General features: G+C 42.2%; 1 long non-coding RNA gene across 1 annotated transcript; it reads left to right on the top strand.

Annotated features, from left to right (window-relative positions):
* The first annotated feature begins 1273 nt into the window (after positions 1-1273).
* Positions 1274-19619, top strand: LOC309659450. Its single transcript, XR_014262815.1, has 2 exons — positions 1274-10438; positions 13074-19619. It is a non-coding gene; the product is annotated as an uncharacterized lncRNA (long non-coding RNA).
* Positions 19620-20042: the final 423 nt, after the last annotated feature.

The raw sequence follows: 20042 nt of genomic DNA on the forward strand, positions 1-20042 counted from the left end.
TGGGTAAAGAAAATGTGATTGTTTATATATAAATGTGATTATATATATATATATATATATATATATATATATATATATATATATACACATATATATAGCTGCATGAGATATTATTCTGTCACAAAAAATCTTGCCATTCTCAACAACATGGATGAATCTGGAGGACATTATGCTAAGTAAAATGAGACAGAGAAAGACTAATAGCGTATCATCTCACTTATATGTGGAATCTAAAAACATTAATGTCATAGAAATAGAGAGCAGATTGATGGTTACCAGGGAATAGGGGGTAGGGAAAAAGGGAAAATGTTGGCCAAAGGTTACAAACTTTCAATTATAATGTGAATAAGTTTCAGGGATCTAATGCACAGCATGGTGACTATCGATAACAATACCTTATTGTATACTTGAAAATTGCTATGAGAGTAGATCTTAAATGCTCTCACCATATGAAGAAGAACAACAAAAATGGTAATTATGTGAGGTGAAGGATGTGTTAACTAACCTTATTGTGGCAAACATTTCACAATATATACATATATCAAATTGTCACTGTACACCTTACACTTATACAATCTTATATATCAATTATATCACAATAAAGCTCGGAAAAAATAAAATTAAGAATTTTAAACAATAAACAAAGTTTACGTAGAAAGGCAAAAAATCCAGAGTGATAAATATAATATTGAAGGAGCAGAACAAAGTTAGAAGATTGACATTACTCAGATTCAAGACTTACTATAAAGCCACAGTAATCAAGATGGTGCAATATTGGCAAAAGAATAGGCAGATAGATTAATGGCACAGAACTGAGAGCACAGAAATAGACCCTAATAAATATAATCAACTAATCTTTGACAAAGGAGCAAAGATGATACTGGAAATGGAAAAAATATATTTTCAACAAATGGTGCTGGAGCAACTGGACATCCACATGCAGAAAAAAAAAAAGAATCTAGGGGCTTCCCTAGTGGTGCAGTGGTTGAGAGTCTGCCTGCTAATGCAAGGGACATGGGTTCGAGCCCTGGTCTGGGAAGATCCCACATGCCGCGGAGCAACTGGGCCCGTGAGCCACAACTACTGAGCCTGCGCGTCTGGAGCCTATGATCCGCAACAAGAGAGGCCACGATAGTGGGAGGCCCGCGCACCGCGATGAAGAGTGGCCCCCACTTGCCACAACTAGAGAAAACCCTAGCACAGAAACATAGACCCAACATAGCAATCAATCAATCAATCAATAAAATAAATCTTTAAAAAAAAAAAAAAAAAAAAAAGAATCTAGACACAGATCTCACATTCTTCACAAAAAAATTAAATCAAAATGGATCATAGACCTAAATGTAAAATGCAAAACTTATTATAAAATTCCTAGGTGATAATATAGGAGAAAACCTAGATACCCTTGGGTAAGGTGATACCTTTTTAGCTACAACAAAGATACAATCCATGAAAGAAATAATTTATAAGCCAGATTTCAGTAAAAGTAAAATATTCTGCTCTGCAGAAACAATGTCAAGAGAATCAGAAGACAAGCCACAGACTGGGAGAAAATATTTGCAAAAGGCACATCTGATAATGGGCTGTTATCCAAAATATACAAAGAACTTTTAAAACTTAACCATAAGAAAATAAACAACCCAAATAAATGGACCAAAGACCTTAACAGACATCTCACCAAAGAAGATATACAATGGCAAATATGCATATGAAAAGATGCTCTACAGCACAAGCCATCAGAGAAGTGCAAATTAAAACAACAATGAGATACCACTATACAGCTATTAGGATGGCCAGAATCTGGAACACTGACAACACCAAATGCTGATGAGGATGTGGAGCAACAGGAACTCTCTTACATCGCTGGTGGGAATGCAAAAGAGTACAACCACTTTGGAAGACAATTTGGCAGTGTCTTACAAAACTAAAAATACTCTTATTATACAATCCAGCAATCACACTCCTTGGTATTTACCCAAAGGAGCTGAAAACTTATGTCCACACAAGGACCTGCATGGGAATGTTTACAGCAGCTTTATTCATAATTGCCAAAACTTGGAAGCAACCAACATGTCCCTCAGTAGGTGAATGGGTAAATAAACTGTGGTCCATCTGGACAACGCATTATTATTCACTATAAAGAAATGAGCCATCAAGCTATGAAAAGACATGAAAGAGGTTTAAATGCATTTTACTAAGTGAGAGAAGCCAATCTGAAAAGTCTACCTACTGTATGATTCCAACCATATGACAGTCTAGAAAAGGCAAGACTATGGAAGCAGTAAAAGATCACCAGTTGCCAGGAATAAAGGAAGGAGGGAGGGATGAACAGGCAGAGCACAGAGGGTTTTTAGAGCAATGACACTACTCTGTATGACACCATAATAGTTGACACATACCATAGTGCATTTGTCAAAACCTATAAAACTCTAATATAAACTATGAACTTTGGGTGATAATGATGTGTCAGAGTAGGCTCATCAATTGTAACAAATGAATCACTCTGGTGTGGGATTTTGATACTGGGGATTTTGTGTGTGGTGGGCAGGGAGTTACATGAGAAATCTCTGTACCTTCTGCTCAGTTTTGCTGTGACCCTAAACCTGTTCTAAAAATCATCTAAAAGTTGAAAAAAATATTGAAACAATTTCTCTCAAATTACGTTCTCCAGGAAGTAGATCTGAGATGGAGTTTAGTGTGCTGGATAGTCATGGGAAGTGCCCTCGGGATGGACTCTTGCTGAATGAAGGGGAAAGAAGCAGGAGTTGACAGAGCGAGAAATCAAACTGTGATGCAAGCCCAACGGTAGGCTTGGCTCCCTCAAATGCAGTCTCAGAGTGAGAATGGCCCTTCAAAGTTTTCCCAAGTCGGGTTGAGGTTGAGGTGGCTAGGTCTTTATTTCCTGCATCTTTCTTCATTGGATATGGCCAGTCCTGAGACTGACCTTGGGTGAATGGCCAGCCCTGAAAGACTAACCTTGGGTGAAGCTAATCTCTACAGATGAGACAACCCCTGAAGGAACTGATGGTCAAAGGTTGTCTGCTAACAGCCCTCCTAGTAGTTGGGGCAGCAATCCTGCAATGAAAGGGATCTGAGTGGCAGATTACCATGTCCATGACATTCACCAGGGAGAAACTCACCAGAGCCGAATGGCCCAGCTGTCCAGATGGAAGGAGGTAGCCTTCGACATTGTATTTCAGAAAAGTACAAATACAGTTGGAGAATCCTAACTTCAAGTTTTAAAAGTTCTATTCTGATTTCTGATGCATCACTAACTAGTCCCACAAAAGCATTGCTAATCCTTGGAAGATATTTTTCAGAAATAACATAGCTTTGGAGTATGGAGAAGGGCAGAGGAATCGCTCCAAGGTAGACAACTAGCCAGCAGCTTGAAACCTTACTGTCTCTTCAAGTTTGGATTTTGTAATTTTAAAAAAGTTGGTGTTTTCTCTTGTACTCTTGATTCTGGCACTATCCTTGTTCACTTCCAGAAATTCATCCATGCTTAATTCTTCAGTCTTCTTGTCTGACAGCAACAAAGGAGCAGTGAAGCATATGTTTCATACTCCTTAATGAGATCTTCTTCTGGCCCTCAGCCTGCTGGCACCTTTCAATGCAAGAAATGCAGAGCCAACAGAGGCTGAGGGTGAGTGCAGCCAGCCTGCATTCACAGTGTGCAGCTGCAGCCTCCAGGAAGGGCCTCTCTCAGCTTGCATGTAGCCAGGAGGCAGAACAGAAGCTGGCCCTCATCCTGTCCCAGTTCTGTTTTGAGTGGAACGCTCGATCACTCTGAGTTTCCAGGGAGACATGACAGAGGGCATAGGACTTGGTGACCTCCAGGGCTGGTGGGAGTCTCAAGGGATATCTGTGAAAATGCTCCATAAACTGGAATACACTGGACAATCACCAGGCAGAGTTTGTGTTTGTGTTTCTTTTACAGTTTGACCTTGTAAAATAAATACTCTTTCCTTGGCAAAAGAATTTTAGTCCCTTCCAAGAACTGGGACAGCTTAGTGCCCTGAACATGCCCTCAGTTTCAGTCACGAGGTTGAATTCTAATCCCCAGTCTTCTGCCACCTTAATCTCACTTAATCTCTCTTCTGAAGTAAGAGAATTTGACTCCATGACTACTGAGTTCCCTCCCAGCTGGGTTAAGCTGATGTGGGCTGAAGGGAACTGGACACATCGGGGTGGAGGACACCTTGGTATGCAGAGGGAAAAACACCAACTAGGATTTAGGAGACCAGAGACCTGATTCATTCTTCCATTAACCAGCTGGTGACCTTGGGCACATCACTCAAACTCTCTCAATCTCCAAAGAAAAGTGGAGATAACATAACATTTTATAATAATATGTCAAAATTTACTATGAGGATTAAACAAAAGAATTTATGTAAATTACCTACCAGTGTCTGGTGGCCTTCTCATTTAACTATCTCATGGTCTGGTTGTGGCAGAAAGAAGATAGTCGGCACTGCTTTGCTGTTAGGCTCCCAAACCCAGCACCCGCTATAGGTAAGATCCACCAGCCTTGCTAGGATTGAGCCATGAGTTTGAAGAAGATGATTTTAGCGTGGACCCTGAAAAGAATGAAAGTTCTGTGTCCAGTGGAACCTCATGTCAGCTGGGATACTATGAGGCCTGATGCACAAAGCTGAGCCCACCACACCATCCTGCTATGAACTGAGGGTAAGGCCAAGGAAATTTCAGTAAGTGTAGAAAGGTGGTAATAGCATTGCTTGGCTGCAATATTCCAGGAATTGTTAGTGTATGTGTCAGTGAGCTATAGTTGTAATAATTCTGTGTAACAATAGTCCCAAACTCATTTATTCTTGCTTGTGTATCTGAGAGTTGGCTGATCTAGACTGGATTTGGTTGGATGGCTCTGCTTCAAGCTGTGGGTTCACCTGTGTTTGGGTCTTCATTAAGAGTACGGCTCAGATATGTTCCATATGTGTTCATTCTAAGGCTCTGCCTGATCAGGCAGTAGCTACCTGGGGACAGTTCTTCTCATGGTGATAGCAGAGATGCAAGAGGGCAAGCCCAATTGCACAAGCAGATTTCAAGTTTTCCCTTGCATAGTGTCCGATAATATCCTTTTGACCAAAGAGAATCACAAAACTTTTCACATAGTAAGGAGAAATATATTCTGCCTCTAAAGAGAGGAACTGTAAAGTCACATGGCAAAGGGTGTGGATGCAGACAAAGTGAAGAACTGGTGCCAATAAATCCATCCACCATACTGTCTAAATGTAATACACATCTGTTTAATGGGCCACATAGATGTGATAGGCATTTTGTCTCATAATTCAGAGAGGACTGGTCACAGAACAGAAGGTCACTTGAGTTAGCTTATGTGAAGTGTACATTATTATAAGAGGCCAATGGACAGTGTCTTAAGCATCTGAGGTCAGGAAATGAGGCTGTGCTGGTGACATGGGACTCAAAACTGAAAGTCAGGATGTGACGCTACCCCTTCAGTTCTCACAAAGTTGCATGGCTCTTGGTTTCCACTTCTTTTGCATTTGCTTTATTAATCTGTTTCTCTGTGAGGACTGGTTTCTTTTTTCTTCCCAAGGTGACTCTTCTCTCATTATTTTAGCTTCCTACTAGCTGTGGTGCTGGCTTGTCCCTGTGCTGATTTAGGCTCACACTGTATGGTTTTTTAATTAAAATATCCATCAGAGACAATCACTGGGCTTTTCAGCTTAGCTTAATCAGGGAATTTGGTTGCCTTTGGATTAGTTTCCATAGGTTCTAATAAAATGTGGCCAGAGGAGGCAGGATCCCAGGCTGAGCAGGAGCTATGCAAGGGATCATTTCCAAGAGAGGGTGTTGAGGCAAAAATGAACATGTTCATTTCACAGTCGCAGGAGATCTAGAAAAAGGGGGAATGTGCTACCCAGAAATATTCTACTAAACTAATTCCCTAAAGGAATTTATGCAAAACCTTACGGACACAGGCTCAAAACGTCTTCTTCAGTTTAGGTTCCCATTTCTCCGACACCCCAGTATCCTCCATGAGTGCTTCTTCTTTGGTTCTCTCTTTAAATATTTGTGCCTCTGGGACTCAGCTTTTACACTCTGCCCAGCTGGACATCACTAGTGGCCAAGGCCACATGCCTGTTTGTACAGCTGGTCATGAGACTCAGTGTCATCAGGACTCCGTCTCTCTACATTTCTCTATACTTATTTCCTTTCAGTTGACTCTTCCTGGGCTTAAGCAGCTGCAGGCATGCATCCTACTAATTTCACAATGAGCAAAAGGAGTGGTTATTTTCCCAATGGTTCCCACAGAAGTTCCAGAAGTGAATCTCACAGTCTAATATTAGCCTGGTTGAGACACACGCAGTAGTAGATGTTTTTGGTGCTCCATCCAGATCCCCTCTATCAGCTGTTACACCCTTCCCATCCTTATCCCTCTTCCCACCACCCACAGCTGTTTGAGGCTGTGGCTAGCAGCTTAAACCTGTGACCTTGACTTACGAGAGTTGCCCTTGGTTAATAAGAGCCTCCTAACCCAAGGATGCTTGGGAGGTTACACTGCCTCTATCTCTAGACCAGTGACTGACAGACAAGGAGGTACAAAAGGGCAGCCCCTTGCCTCCAGGCAGAAACAACTCTGTAGTGCAATTTGTGTTCCAGAGGCAAGCTTCTCCTTCCAGAAACAAAATCAGGTCAAATCTGGACTTTACCTGACACCAGCTCTCTTCTTGTCTCCTTCCTCTTCTCTATCTTGCTTCCCTCACTCCCTTACATGTTTCTCCTAAGAGCACACCTGTCTTCCTTACATCTGAATCCTTGCCTCAGGCTCTGCTTCTAGGGAACCTCATCTGAGACATGTGCACATTTCTGAGTCCGTTACTGAATGATGGTTAAGGAGAGAGATTATGCTAAGGAATAACCAAGGTCACATGCCCACCTATACCGCATAAACCTGAATTCCTGAATTTGTTTCATCAAGGACCTTGATTTTGTTCACTGCTGCAGCTCCTAGGTCCAGAATAGCACAATGAAGGTATCTAATAAGTATTACTTAAATAAAGAAAAGAGTGAACTGAGTATTTATTATTTCCCCCCAAAATTGGGAGGGGGGAGATGATAACTATGTACTATAGAGACAAACAAGCAGAACTAGACTTAAAAACCAAAACCTCTTTCACGGTGCCTAAGGCCAAGTTCCCCTTAATGACCAGATGCACCAAGTATTTGTGACCCTAAGCAGTCCTTTCACTTTAGGATTTAAAAAACATTCTAGGAAATGTGTTTGTTGCTTATTTGCCATCTGGTGAGTAATGAAATTACTCAAGTAAATAATAAGTATGTGCTTGTTATTTAATATAGGAATTGCAGAGAGCAGTAACCAAATCCTGGAAAAAGGTTTCTTGCTGAGTCATTCACTCTTGCTCAAGACAAGCTTTCACTTTGCATTGAATTTTAATGTGATGTTTCCTCATCGTCCCCTCCCCCTCTCCTGTAGTCAGCTAGTCAGTAATTTCTCTGTGGCTGGAGTAGCAGCTGCCCTCCCAGAAGGGTCAGGCCAGCTCTGCTGAGACATTTCCAGGGAACCCCAGGCCTTTGCACTTCCCAGGACCCATTCATGAACTTTTCCCCAAGGACCCATGTGTGAAAGAAAACAATCCATTTGTTTTCTCAAAATTTATTAATTATACCAAGTGTGCTGGTACAATTCTAGCCCAAACTCAAGCAACTTTGAGTTAGTTCATTTTACTTGCCATGAGTAAAAGTGGGGTTTCCATCAAGCTTTTGAAATAATGAAAATATTGGGAGTCACTGAATAATCTTATTTTAGGGAGATAAAAGTTTACAAAAGTCATACTGGGTTGGATGGGAGCAAAAGTCAAGTCAGGGAGAGCCACCAGAAGGCTGTTTTGGTAAACCAAGAGAAAGATTTGCTAATTTTAAAAAAGGGTCAAAAATGAAGTTTGGGGGACTTCCCTGGCAGTCCAGTGGTTAGGACTCCGTGCTTCCACTGCAGGGGGCACAGGTTCAATCCCTGGTCTGGGAACTAAGATCCCACATGCTGCACGGTGCGGCCAAAAAAACAAAAAAAACAAAAAAAAAACTTTGGAATAAAATTGATCACCTCCAAGGATCCGGCTTCACTGTGTGAAAGGGGAACCTGTACTGTGGAGACTGGAACTAACAAAGTTCTCATAGCCACTGTCCTCAACATCTCACCTGAACAATCTCTGTAGCTGCCACCAGGTGACAGGTGCTAGGAGCCTGGATCATGGTGTGTAACCTTCACACATGTAACCTTAGGCTCTCAAGGCCATGGACAAGGGACAGTCCATATGGTTTGGTCCATAAGTATGAAACGTATCTTTGATATGAATTAGCCAAATACTCACTATTAGCAAGGGCTGAATTCTGACTTTCACGGGTGCTGGAATTTTGAATTTGTGGACCCTTTTCCCATAAAAAATATTAAAAATTGTATTTTACGACTGTGTTGGTATAAAGATGAATACAATCCAGGCTGCATTCACTTTTTTTTTTTTATTGTGTTAAAATACGCATAACAGAAAATTTACCATTTGAAGTGTACAGTTCACTGGCATTAAGTACACCGGATTCGGTTTTATATATTCATTGTATTTATTTTTATTATGAGTTTTAAAGAAATTAAGATGAAAACATTTTGTGGTCCCTTTAGAGTACCACGGACCCTCGATGCTGTGCTTGCTGTGCCTAACGGGTAAGTTGTCCCTGACTATGAGAGGGCAAAATGGGCAAGAAAGAGCAAAACTGAAATGTACTCAAACTCACTTTATAGTTCACACACAAAAATGATATTCAAACCTGCCTTTCCATTCTGCAGGGAGATAGTAAGCCTGGGAAGCTGTGTGTCTGAATGGACAGAACATAGGACTCAAGCAGAGTGAGATCAAGCCATATTTTTGCCCTTTACTAGCTGTGTGTCACAGCCAGCACAGGTGGGGCTCACACAGGCCCAGGGAGGAGCCCAGGGACAGTGGGGGGTGGCGCCCACAGTGCCAACAGACTCAGAAATAGCACCAGCTCCAGGCCGAGAGGTCTGGGCAGGGCTCCAGATGAAGCTCAAGACAGTCTCCGGGAGTCCAATGGGGAGAATGCAGAGTTCAGGAGAGGACATATGTATCAGTCACAGCTGCAAAGTAGGCAACAGAAACAAATAAGCAAACAGGAGACTGAGGGGACAGGAGCAAATGCCAGTCAGGCTGGCTCAGTGCTGCTTTTCTGGAACCTGATCTGAGTCTCCTTGTTCTTGCTGCAAATGCCATAGGTTGCCTGAAACTGTGTGCCCTTCAGTACTTGTCTTCTCAAGCCTCAGTTTCCCCATCTATGCAATTAGGAATTGGACTAATGACTCCTAAGGTCTGATGAACCATTTGCCTCATTCCAACTTCCTAATAGCTCCACCGTCTTTCCTGCTCTAGCTCCAGATTGTTGGAATTCAGAGCTTAATGTCCAAGTTTCTGAGCAGAGGTTGCAACTTGGTAGCTGCTGGGCCAAATCTGTCCCACAAGTGAGCTTTGTTTGGCCTGCTCAGTGTTTTTAAACTTTGAATTAATTGCCAGCATCCCCAAATCAGGAGATGGCTCATAAAACTCTGAAGTTCTCCCTCCTCTTGAGAAGTTGGCAACTCTCCCTTCCTTGGGCCCACATTTCCACATGGTCTTGGCTGGATCTGAGTAGGAGTTGGCCCCTCTAGATGAGGCACCCCTGCTGCAGGGTGCCACAGTCTTCCCTAGCCCATCCCACTCTTGCATGGTCCCTGTAGGCAGTTGGATTCGCTACCCCTGCAGCTAAAGGCCACAGCCTTTTCTTATTTGCTGAATTTCATCTCTCTGGTGCCCAGGCACTGTCCCTTGTGAAGTGGCTTAAAGCTGACTGTCATGCCTCCCAATCCTTATGGTTCATTCTGAACAAAACCTTTGAGTCCTGTCACCCACAGCTCATCTCCCCAGGGGGACCTCGATTCAAAGAGCAGTTTTCCCTGTTACCCATCTAGCCCTTCTCTCTTCTGATAATTGTCCTGTATTTGGAGATATTGGAGTCCCCCTGACCAGGTGTTGTTCCGCCCTTTCAGGGCATTGACTAAATAGTCCAGAGGTGCCTGCCCCTGAGGATTCAGTTAATTAAAGGCTGGAGAACTGAAGAGGGGCAGTGCCAGTTGGAAGCTCTGAAAGAGAGAGAGAGAGAGAGAAACCAAGAGAGCATGGGAGCCACCAGGAATCATGGAGGTCACACAGGCTACCTGCCCACCTGCTGCTGCCATGTTACTCCCTGTGTTACCTCCACATTTCCTCACAAACCGGTTCTGTGTTTGCTTCCTCTACTAGACATCTCAATTACAACTGGACTGGAAAAGAATGAGCTTTTTAAGCAGTCCTACAGGGATTTACTCATAGTAGGTTGAGACAATTCAAGGGTAAGTTTAAGTCAAAATGGTACAGATTGTACGAAGACATTCAAGTATCATGTTCTAGATTGTTTTCCTGAGCCAGCTCTAACATTATCCACACTGCAATTTTCTCTCCCCTTCTCCTCCCCTATCACTGAACACTATCATTCCTACAAGCTAAATATCTCTGGCACCTCTGCCCTCTATCTGGAGAGCCTCTGCTTTGGTTCAAACAGCCTGGCCTGCTTGCAGCTCCCAGCTGTCAGGGTGAAGGTTCTAAACAGAAATCAGAGCATCTTACTTTCCAACTTAAAATCTCTGAGGGCTTCTCACCGACTCCAGGGTAAAAGCTAAGTTTCTTCAGTAGTTGCTGGAATCCTGCTGACACCTGGCCCTGCCTCCCTCTCCAGCCTCATGTGATGCCCACACCCTCCAGTCACATAAAATACCCACAGACCCTCAAGCAGTCTCTTAAGTTTTCTACCTCTCAGCCTTTGCTCTTGCTATTTCTTTCTACATTTTTCTTCATTGTCAGACTCCTCCCTGGCAAACTCCTACCCATCCTTTAAGACCCAGATCAACGAAGCCTCATCTGGCCTATCCTGCAAGGGATTAGGATGGGGCAGGATGACTAGGTGACAGTTCCTTGGAGGCTGAGCACCAGAAAGGGGTGAGGCTCTGGCTATGAGTAGGAAACAAAGAAATAGACCAGCGATTGCAACTTGGCAACTTCCCCGGTCTACATTCTATCTCCAGAAGTGTTTTCTTTGTCAGGCATAGGTTTTAATGTTTTTAAATTTGAGAATTTGTTCTTTAGTTCTCTATTTATATTAACATTCCTGGCCCCTGAAGGCCTCTGGGTAAATGAATGAAAGGGCTGTGGATGGAGGGCTGGAAAGGATGCAAAGGGGAGACGTTTCTTTTTCAGCTACGAGGAGTTGGCCACATGGGGTGGTCTGAGAGTCAGGAATCCTCACCCCATCTCATCCCACACCTGTGGGAGTTACTAAACATTGAAGTTCAACAGAAGCCTTTCCCACCTTTACTCCTTCTCCCTGCTCTCTACTCTCTAAGGGTGGGAATATACCATGAAAGTCAAAGTAAAGAGTTGTCTGTGCGTGGTCCTGGACTCCGCATGTGTGCTTGTCTAACTCACAGCAAGGCTGAGAGGCAGCAGAAGGTAGAGAACTTGGACTCTAAAGTCAGACCAAGTTCAGATCTCAGCACCTTGTAGAATGTGGGACTGCCAGCAGGTTACTTCACCTCTATGCCTTTATCTTCTCATCGGTAAAATGGGGATAGTAATAGTATCTACCTATAAAGTTGTTGTGTAGATTAGATGAATTAGCTATGTAAGGCTCTCAGAACAGTGTCAGAGTTTTTACATAGGAAGGGCTATGTAAGTGTTTGCTATTCTTGGTTTTGGACAGTGCTATCCCTCCAGTGCACAAGAAAGAGTACAGTGCTGGCACTTGGTGGTATATGTAGGGCCTTAATTGTAGAGCTCTTTATTAGTGTGATTGGAGGTGCCCCTGATCAGCATGCTAAAAGCTGATGCTACGGACTCTCTTCAAGAAGGTCTGCTCCTTGCTGCCTGGGCTGCAAGAGCCAGGGATGAGTGCTCACAGGCTGGCCATCTGTGGGCACAAGCCGTGCCACCACCAAGTCCTGTTCCTCTCATCTCTCTGTCATAAGGTAAGACTGGTGTGCCATGTTGAGGGAGAGAGAGGGAGAGAGAGAGAGAGATGGCAATTTGATTTGCATCCTGCTGGTAGAGTCTTGTATCTTTTTCTGTATCCAAATAATTCAGAACCAAGGCAGTAGGACTTCCCCGGTGGCGCAGTGGTTAAGACTCCGCCTGCCAATGCAGGGGACACGGGTTCAAGCCCTGGTCCGGGAAGATCCTACATGCCGCGGAGCAACTAAGCCCGTGCACCACAAGTACTGAGCCTGTGCTCTAGAGCCCAGGAGCCACAACTACTGAGCATGCGTGCCACAACTACTGAAGCCCGTGCGCCTAGAGCCCTTGCTCCACAACAAGAGAAGCCACTGCAGTGAGAAGCCCGCACACCGCAATGAAGAGCAGCCCCCGCTCACTGCAACTAGAGAAAGCCCGTGCAACGAAGACCCAAGGCAGCCAAAAATAAATAAATAAATAAATTTATTTAAAAAAAAAAAAAGAACCAAGGCAGAAGTTTGCAGAAAGCTTCCTGGGGAGCTCAACTACACTCATGCTGCTTCTCCCTCCCTCTAACGCTTGGCCCCTTCTGTCCTTTGTATGTGCTTCAGTCATAGCAAAGGGCACAGTAGTATACCAAATTTCCTCAGTTCCAAAAAGTTACAGATTGTAAGATATCTTTTAATCTATTAACTTAGCAATAGATATCTGGGTCAGGGGAACCCATAACGTTAAATGAACTCATCCATTGACACATCTGATTTCAGAAGCTTTAAAATGTTTTAAAATCATCTTTTTAAGATAATGATTTTTGAAAAATACTCTTGCTCTCCAATAGACTTGTGAACTTGGTGGGGTCGGGGACAGCGCATTTTTGTTCCTCCCCCCAGGCCATGACTGTTGATGTCCTGAATGAATGTTTCATTTGGAAAAATTTCTGGAAGCTCCCTTAGTCACCATGGTAACCCAAAATTGGTTTCACAGTCCTGTGTACCAAGGGGAGCCCTGCTGAGGAAGGCTGCCTGCTGACCTGGACTCTGAACCCTGCTGCAAATGCTGGCTTCCCTTCCCAGGCAGGCAGAACAATGATGGAAATAAAATACTTGGAATGAAAACCTCCGCAATACCCTTGCTAATATAAAACAATTTATTTAAAATAATTCTGTTGTCAATTGTCAGACTTTCTTATCAATGCAAAAAAACCTCTTCTCTCAAAGTCTTTTCTCAGTGAGCCCTAAATAATTCGAACAAAGGACTCTCAGTGCAGAGTTAGAAAATCTATTCTCACGGTTCAGTAATTTGTTGAACTTCTGTTGAATCCAGTTATTCTCTGAAAGTTTAGAGATGCCACTAAGAAAGAATGTCTATAAAAACAATAATAGCTTCCATTTCCTGGGCTCCTATTAATGCTCCAGGCACTTTCCGTGCACTCAGTTGACAAACACATATATCACTTACTATGTGCCTCACACTGCTCTAAGCACTTTGCACATATGAATTCATTTAATTCTCATAACAAGCTTACGAGGCATCTTCTGTTGTTATCCCCACTTTACAGATGACGAAATTGAGGTACAGAAATGTTAAGTGACTTGCCCAAGGTCACATAGCTAGTAAGCTATAGAGACAACATTCAAACCCAGGTTGCCTGACTCCAGAATGTGTGCTCCTAACTAAGTTGCTACACTGCCTCTTTTCAACCTTTCAATAATTTAATAAAATAGGTGTTATTAGGCTTATTGGATTGGATACTGAGGTTCAGTCAGGTAACATGTCTCTATGGCTTCTTCCCTTCTGACCACATTCTAACTTGGGAAATTCTGGAAACTCTTCAGTACTTTAGAATCAACCTTCCATCTTCCACGTCCCCAAACACACATTCATACAGTCACAGGAAATTTATAATGCTTCTCTCAAAATTATTTTTAGGAGATTAAGAGCCCCAATCTTTGTAGATAAATTATTTTGGAGTGATAATCTAAGGCATGCCCTGGCAGGAGTTGCATATGCAAGCTTAATGAGTTTAATTAATTAGAAGAGAGTGTTTCTTTTGAGATCACAGAGTAACTGCTCTTTGAAGTGTGAGCTGGTAATTGGGAATACAGTGACTTAAATGCTTAAAGCATTTGAATTGTATTATCTTAAGAAAGTGCTCTCAGAGCATGGAAGACTGATTGTCTTCCACAGGTGAAAGTTGGTCAGTAGGAAGAAGACAGAAGTTAACACCCTAAAGTTGGGGTCACTTTTCCCAAGCCAAATTGTGAGTCCCTTGAACGTAGAATAGTGAGGTGACCAACCATCCTGGTTGGCCTGGGACTACTTTGGTTTTAACACTGCAAGTCCCTCATCCCAAGGAAATCTTTCTTTTTTTTTTTTAAGATTTTTTTTTTGATGTGGACCATTTTTAAAGTCTTTATTGAATTTGTTACAATATTGCTTCTGTTTTATGTTTTGGTTTTTTTGGCCATGAGGCATGTGGGATCTCAACTCCCCAAACAGGGATCGAACCCACACCCCCTGCACTGGGAGGTGAAGTCTTAACTACTGGACTTCCAGGGATGTCCCCCGAGGAAACCTTTCAGTCCTGGGAAAACTGGCATGGTTGGTTATGCTAAATTAAGGGCCAGTTATGAATGACAATTTGAGGGAGAAATTCCCTGTTGGATGGAGAAGGGGAACTGAGGAGAGAGGTGAGGGGCATCCCAGGCGGAAGGAGCAGTTTGAGCAAAGGCCTGAGGTATGGAATGTGATGGTGGTCTGCGGGGGAGTTGTAAGGATCTCATGTGGCTCTAGTCTGGAGTTGACAGGGGATGCCGAGTGGAAAATGAGGCCAAGAGAGGTGGCTAGCCAAATAGGAAGCTGATGGAATCTGAAATGGGCAGAACTTTATGATCCTGGCTCAATGCTAAGAAGTTTATCCCCAGTGATAGGAGCATTATCAGGACCAGGAACACTTTTATGGTGATGGTGGTTTTTTTGGTCTTGGTTAACTTAAAACAAAACAGAATCTTAACTCCGTGGGCTTCAAACAGTTTTGCTTTTAAATTCCCTAAAATTATTTGAAAACTGTGTATACTGTGCATATTTTGCATATTTTTAAGTTGACCTTTAACATGTTTATCATAAGTTTAATCATGGCAAAGGATATAATTTCTGGCACTTTATAAATATTGGCGTTTTAAAATAAACTGTTATGGGCTTCCCTGGTGGCGCAGTGGTTAAGAATCCGCCTGCCAATGCAGGGGACACGGGTTCGAGCCCTGGTCCGGGAAGATCCCACATGCCGCGGAGCAACTAAGCCCGTGCGCCACAACTACTGAGCCTGCGCTCTAGAGCCTGTGAGCCACAACTACTGAGCCCGCGTGCCACAACTACTGAAGCCTGCATGCCTAGAGCCTGTGCTCTGCAACAAGAGAAGCCACTGCAATGAGAAGCCCGCGCGCAGCAATGAAGACCCAATGCAGCCAAAAATAAATAAATAAAAAAGTAAACTGTTATATCACTCTTTTAAATGAATCCTGTGGAATCTAAATATCCAAGCAATGCAATGCCATCCTCCAACCAATATCCATTTAAAACATACACGAGCAACCTCTTTTTCAGTAGAAAATTTTGCACTGCAAAATTGCATTGCATTTTTTTTCTTCTTGAACTCATACTTCCATTGCACTTCCTTCACAAAATTATATTTTTATGCTTGAAAATCTTTTATTGATCACACTATCATACTTCTTTGTGACAAAATTATGTATATAAATTGAAATGGAATTTTAAAACATTTGCTATGACCATTACACTTTATTTAAATATTTCTTCTGGATTGAGTTATCATTACAATTAATATAAGTACATATTTGATTAAAACAATATAAATATATCACAAACTTTGATAAGTAATACTAAATATCAAAATTAAAATTGATTGAAGTAAGTTTATTAATGAGGTGGAGGGCTATTTTAAAAATTGGTGCATGAATGCATAGATGAAAATTATTTATTGCTGGAATGAGACAGCATCCAGTATCAATCATATTCCTTTTTTGTTTGTTTATATATGTGTGAGCCCTGAAAATCTTATGTATATAAATAAGATGATGGAAATGGAAGGCATCTTGTTATAAACAAATGTCATTCAGTGCTTCAAACTCCTCTTAAGTTATACACCACAAAATAACAGAATGATATAAAAATTTATTTTCTTTGAGCTGTCAGCTGATAACTTGCTTAGATCCTCCTTCAATTTTATTGAAGAAAGAATAGGAAACACCTGGCTTACAAAAAGTTTTGTTATCCAGTGATTTACTTTCTCAGCACCAGCACCCAAACATGCACCCCCTTTACCCCAATACACGCACACCCTTGTTTGGTGCACCATAGTAAGATTCAGGTCTGACTTTCTTTTGTAAAGAGGGAGAAGGATAACTGTAAAATAGTAGGTAGGATAGGAGAACCTGCAGGATACAAACCCACGTCAATCATTTAGAAAAAAAGAAATAAGAAAGTCTTCACGTGCCTGTAGCGCTGCACGGGCTTCAGGTTGAAGATCACTGTTTTAGGAGATGTTGTTGCCGACCCATGTGGGATCTAGGATGGGAATGTCTCCCTCCCCAGTCCACAACCAACTTTCTAAACAAGAGTTTTCTAAGAAAAAAGAAATCCCTTTCTTGTGTCTTGCCATGTTGGCCTTTGCCTTGAAGATGCTCGTGTTAGGAGGGCTCCTGTGCCTTGAGCTTTCTGTCTCTGGATCGTGACCTTCCTTCAGCTCTGCTTCTTAACCTTGGGCCCTCCGCTGGTGGCTATCATCCATAGATAAAAAATACCAGGGGTGTCTTTCCTATCTTTATCCTGATTCACAGGGGCTAAACCCAGAAAAAGATTCCAATGGAGTAATTACCTTTGGTAGAGTTGTTGTCTTGTTTTGAACCTACAGAAAGGGAGATGGAAACGGACTCAGAATTCTGGGGTCCTTGACACAATTTTCCCAAACTCTGCCCATGAACATTCTTGTAAAGTCTTTCTCTCTCTCTCTCTATCATACAAAACCCCCTGACCCACCCCACCCTCCCAACACATGCGTGTGACAAAGACTGGAGAGGTTTTAAACAGCAGGCAATCTATCTGGCAGGAGTGTGAAGAATATATTAAATGGGTTAAGACTAAAAGCAGTGAGACCACTTATGAGACCTTTATGGTTCATGGAAGAGATGCTAATGGCCTGAACTCAGGCAGGAACAGTGGAGATGGAAGGAATGGGTGGACTTGGGAAATGTTAAAGAAAAGGAAAGGACTTATTCAACTTAATTACTGACTGAGACTGAACAAAGGTGATGAAAGAGAGGGTAGGGTTCAGGATGAGTTCCACTTTTCCAATATGGGTAACTGGATGAATGTTAGTACCATTCACCAATCAAATACAAAGAAAAAATAAATTTGAGGAAATGGGAAGTTCAATTTTTGCATGATTATTTTGAGCTGCTTGCTGGATAGATAAAGTAGGCAGTTGGGTGTAGAGTCCAGGAAAGGAGTCTTAGTTGAAGATACAAATTTAGAAATCAGTAGTGTATAGGTGGAAGTTCAAGTCATGGGAGAGGGTTAGATTACCCAGAAAGAGGGTATAGAAAAAGATAAGGAGAGGGTCAAGTGCAGTATCCTCAGAAAAACAAACACTCAAGTCTGGGCAAAGAAGAGAAGCTAGCCAAAGAGGTGATAAAAACAGGAGAGAGGTAGAAGGTGAGCCTAAAGAGGGAGGGGAGCTTCCAGAAAGACATAAATGGTCCTAGAGTCAAATGTCTAAAAATGTGCATTGGACCTCTCCTAGATAGATGTAAACAAAAAAATTTTGCCCAGTCCCATTGCCCCATTAATATCCCCCCCTCATTTCTTTCCTTCCTCTAAATGCTAAACTTCTGGAAAGAGTTTTCCATTCCTGTCTCTTATTCCTCATCTCGAACTCTCCCCTTAGAATCCAGCAGTATGGCTTCTGCCTTTTCCATTCTACAGATCTTGATCTCTCAAGAATCTTTAGGCTATCTTATCAGTGGCCTTTTCTCATCTCAGTCTTTTGGAGATGATGCCAGGAAGCAACAGTAGGGGTGTAGGAAAGTGAGAAAGAAAAAGGAAGAAAGCCAATAAATGGCACCCTATCAAGACAATTACCAATGTGAGTGACTAGAACTTAATGCTTCTGGGGAACTCTGGGAGTCAGTGTAGAACATGGGCTCAGAGTTTTCCTAAGGAGTGTGGGATCCGGGATATTTATACACCAACTTCAGTTAGTCATTGATTAAGGGCTGTTGCATTGTAGTGAGGATGGGGAAGCACTAATTCCCCAGCACTTTCTTGAAGTATTCTTTTTCTTTGATTTCTGTCCTGGTACCCTAACCAAGTCCCTATTCCCATCTTTGCCCTATCTCCTTAAATAGTTATTTTTCTTTCTTCTACCTCTTAAACAAGAGCAAACTGCAAGGCAGAACTCCAGTCTTCAGTCCTCTGTTCTTTGTTTCTTTACACACTTATTTGTTTTTCTATCTTCATTAACTTAACTCTTGCTTCTATGCAGATTACTCCCAGTGTGTTGAATGTAATTATGTTCAATGACTTAGCTGTTGAGATCAAGATTTATTTAAAGGTCTTCAGAAAAAAAAAGGTTTTGGATATCTTTTATAACTCAACAGACTGAAAAATCTATAAATGTCTGCTGGGAGTCATTCAGGAATTACACTTCCCGCTGACAGTGTGAGAAGCAGATTCAGTATATGACTCAGCTTGCAATCAATCGATGGAGCATTATGCTTCAAGGAAATGGGAAAGTCTCATAGCAATTTAGAATTTGTCACTAAATCTAGTCTGACTCTTTGTCCAGAAAGAAGTGCAGCTCCCTACTGTCAAGGCCTGAGCTCTTGGGATCTTTGCCTATTCCCTAGGCAGAGCCATAATTAACAATGTTTGCTATCAAGAAAAGCAGCATGATGCATGTTCTCAAATCAAGCCAGCACGTGTGCACGTGTGTGTGTGCGTGTGAGAGCGAGTGAGAGAGAGAGAGAGAGGTGGAGGCAGTGAATAGTGAAGGGTTGTGTGACAGAGGTGAAGTCTGAGGGAAAAGTGAACAGATGGCTTGCAGACAGGTCCTTGGCTCTGGCTCTATCCATCCCACTGGCTGCTCAAGGAGTAGTGGAGAGGGGAGGGAGTTTTAAACTCTTAAACAGGACTTAGTCTTCTACTACCATCATTTATAATTTTCCTTTGGCCTCTGTCTTTGACTCATATTTAAGAGTAGAGCAATGAAGGGAGTTCCTTGGTGGCCTAATGGTTAGGATTCTGGGCTTTCACAGCCATGGCCTGAGTTCAATCCCTGGTCAGGGATCTGAGATCCTACAAGCTGTGCAGCATGGCCAGAAAAAAAAAGAAAAGAAAAGGAAAAGAGAGAGAGAGACAAGTAGAGTCCTGAAAATTTGCCTGGAGCACATGGCAGGGGCTTTGTCAAGAAGCCCTAAGAATTCTAATTCCTGACTGATTGATTGATTATTAAAGTTTAGTTCATGTGCAATATTACATAAGTTACAGGTGTACAAAAGAGTGATTCACAATTTTTAAAGGTTACACTCCATTTATAGTTATTATAAAATATTGGCTTATATTCCCCATGTTTTACAATATAGCCTTGTAGCTTATTTTATACATAATAGTTTCAACCTCTTACTCCCCTACTCCTATATTGCCCCTCCCCCCTTCCCTCTCCCCACTGGTAACCACTAGTTTGTTCTCTATACCTGTGAGTCTGCTTCTTTTTTTATTCACTAGTTTGCTGTATTTTTAAGATTCCACACATAAGTGATATCATACAACATTTGTCTTTCTCTGTCGGACTTATCTCACTTAGCATAATTCCCTCCAAGTCCATCCACATTGCTGCAAATGTCAAAATTTCATTCTTGTTTATGGCTGAGTAGTATT

Source organism: Balaenoptera physalus, assembly GCF_965194825.1.
Source record: "Balaenoptera physalus genome assembly, chromosome: 4".
Lineage (NCBI taxonomy): Eukaryota > Metazoa > Chordata > Mammalia > Artiodactyla > Balaenopteridae > Balaenoptera > Balaenoptera physalus.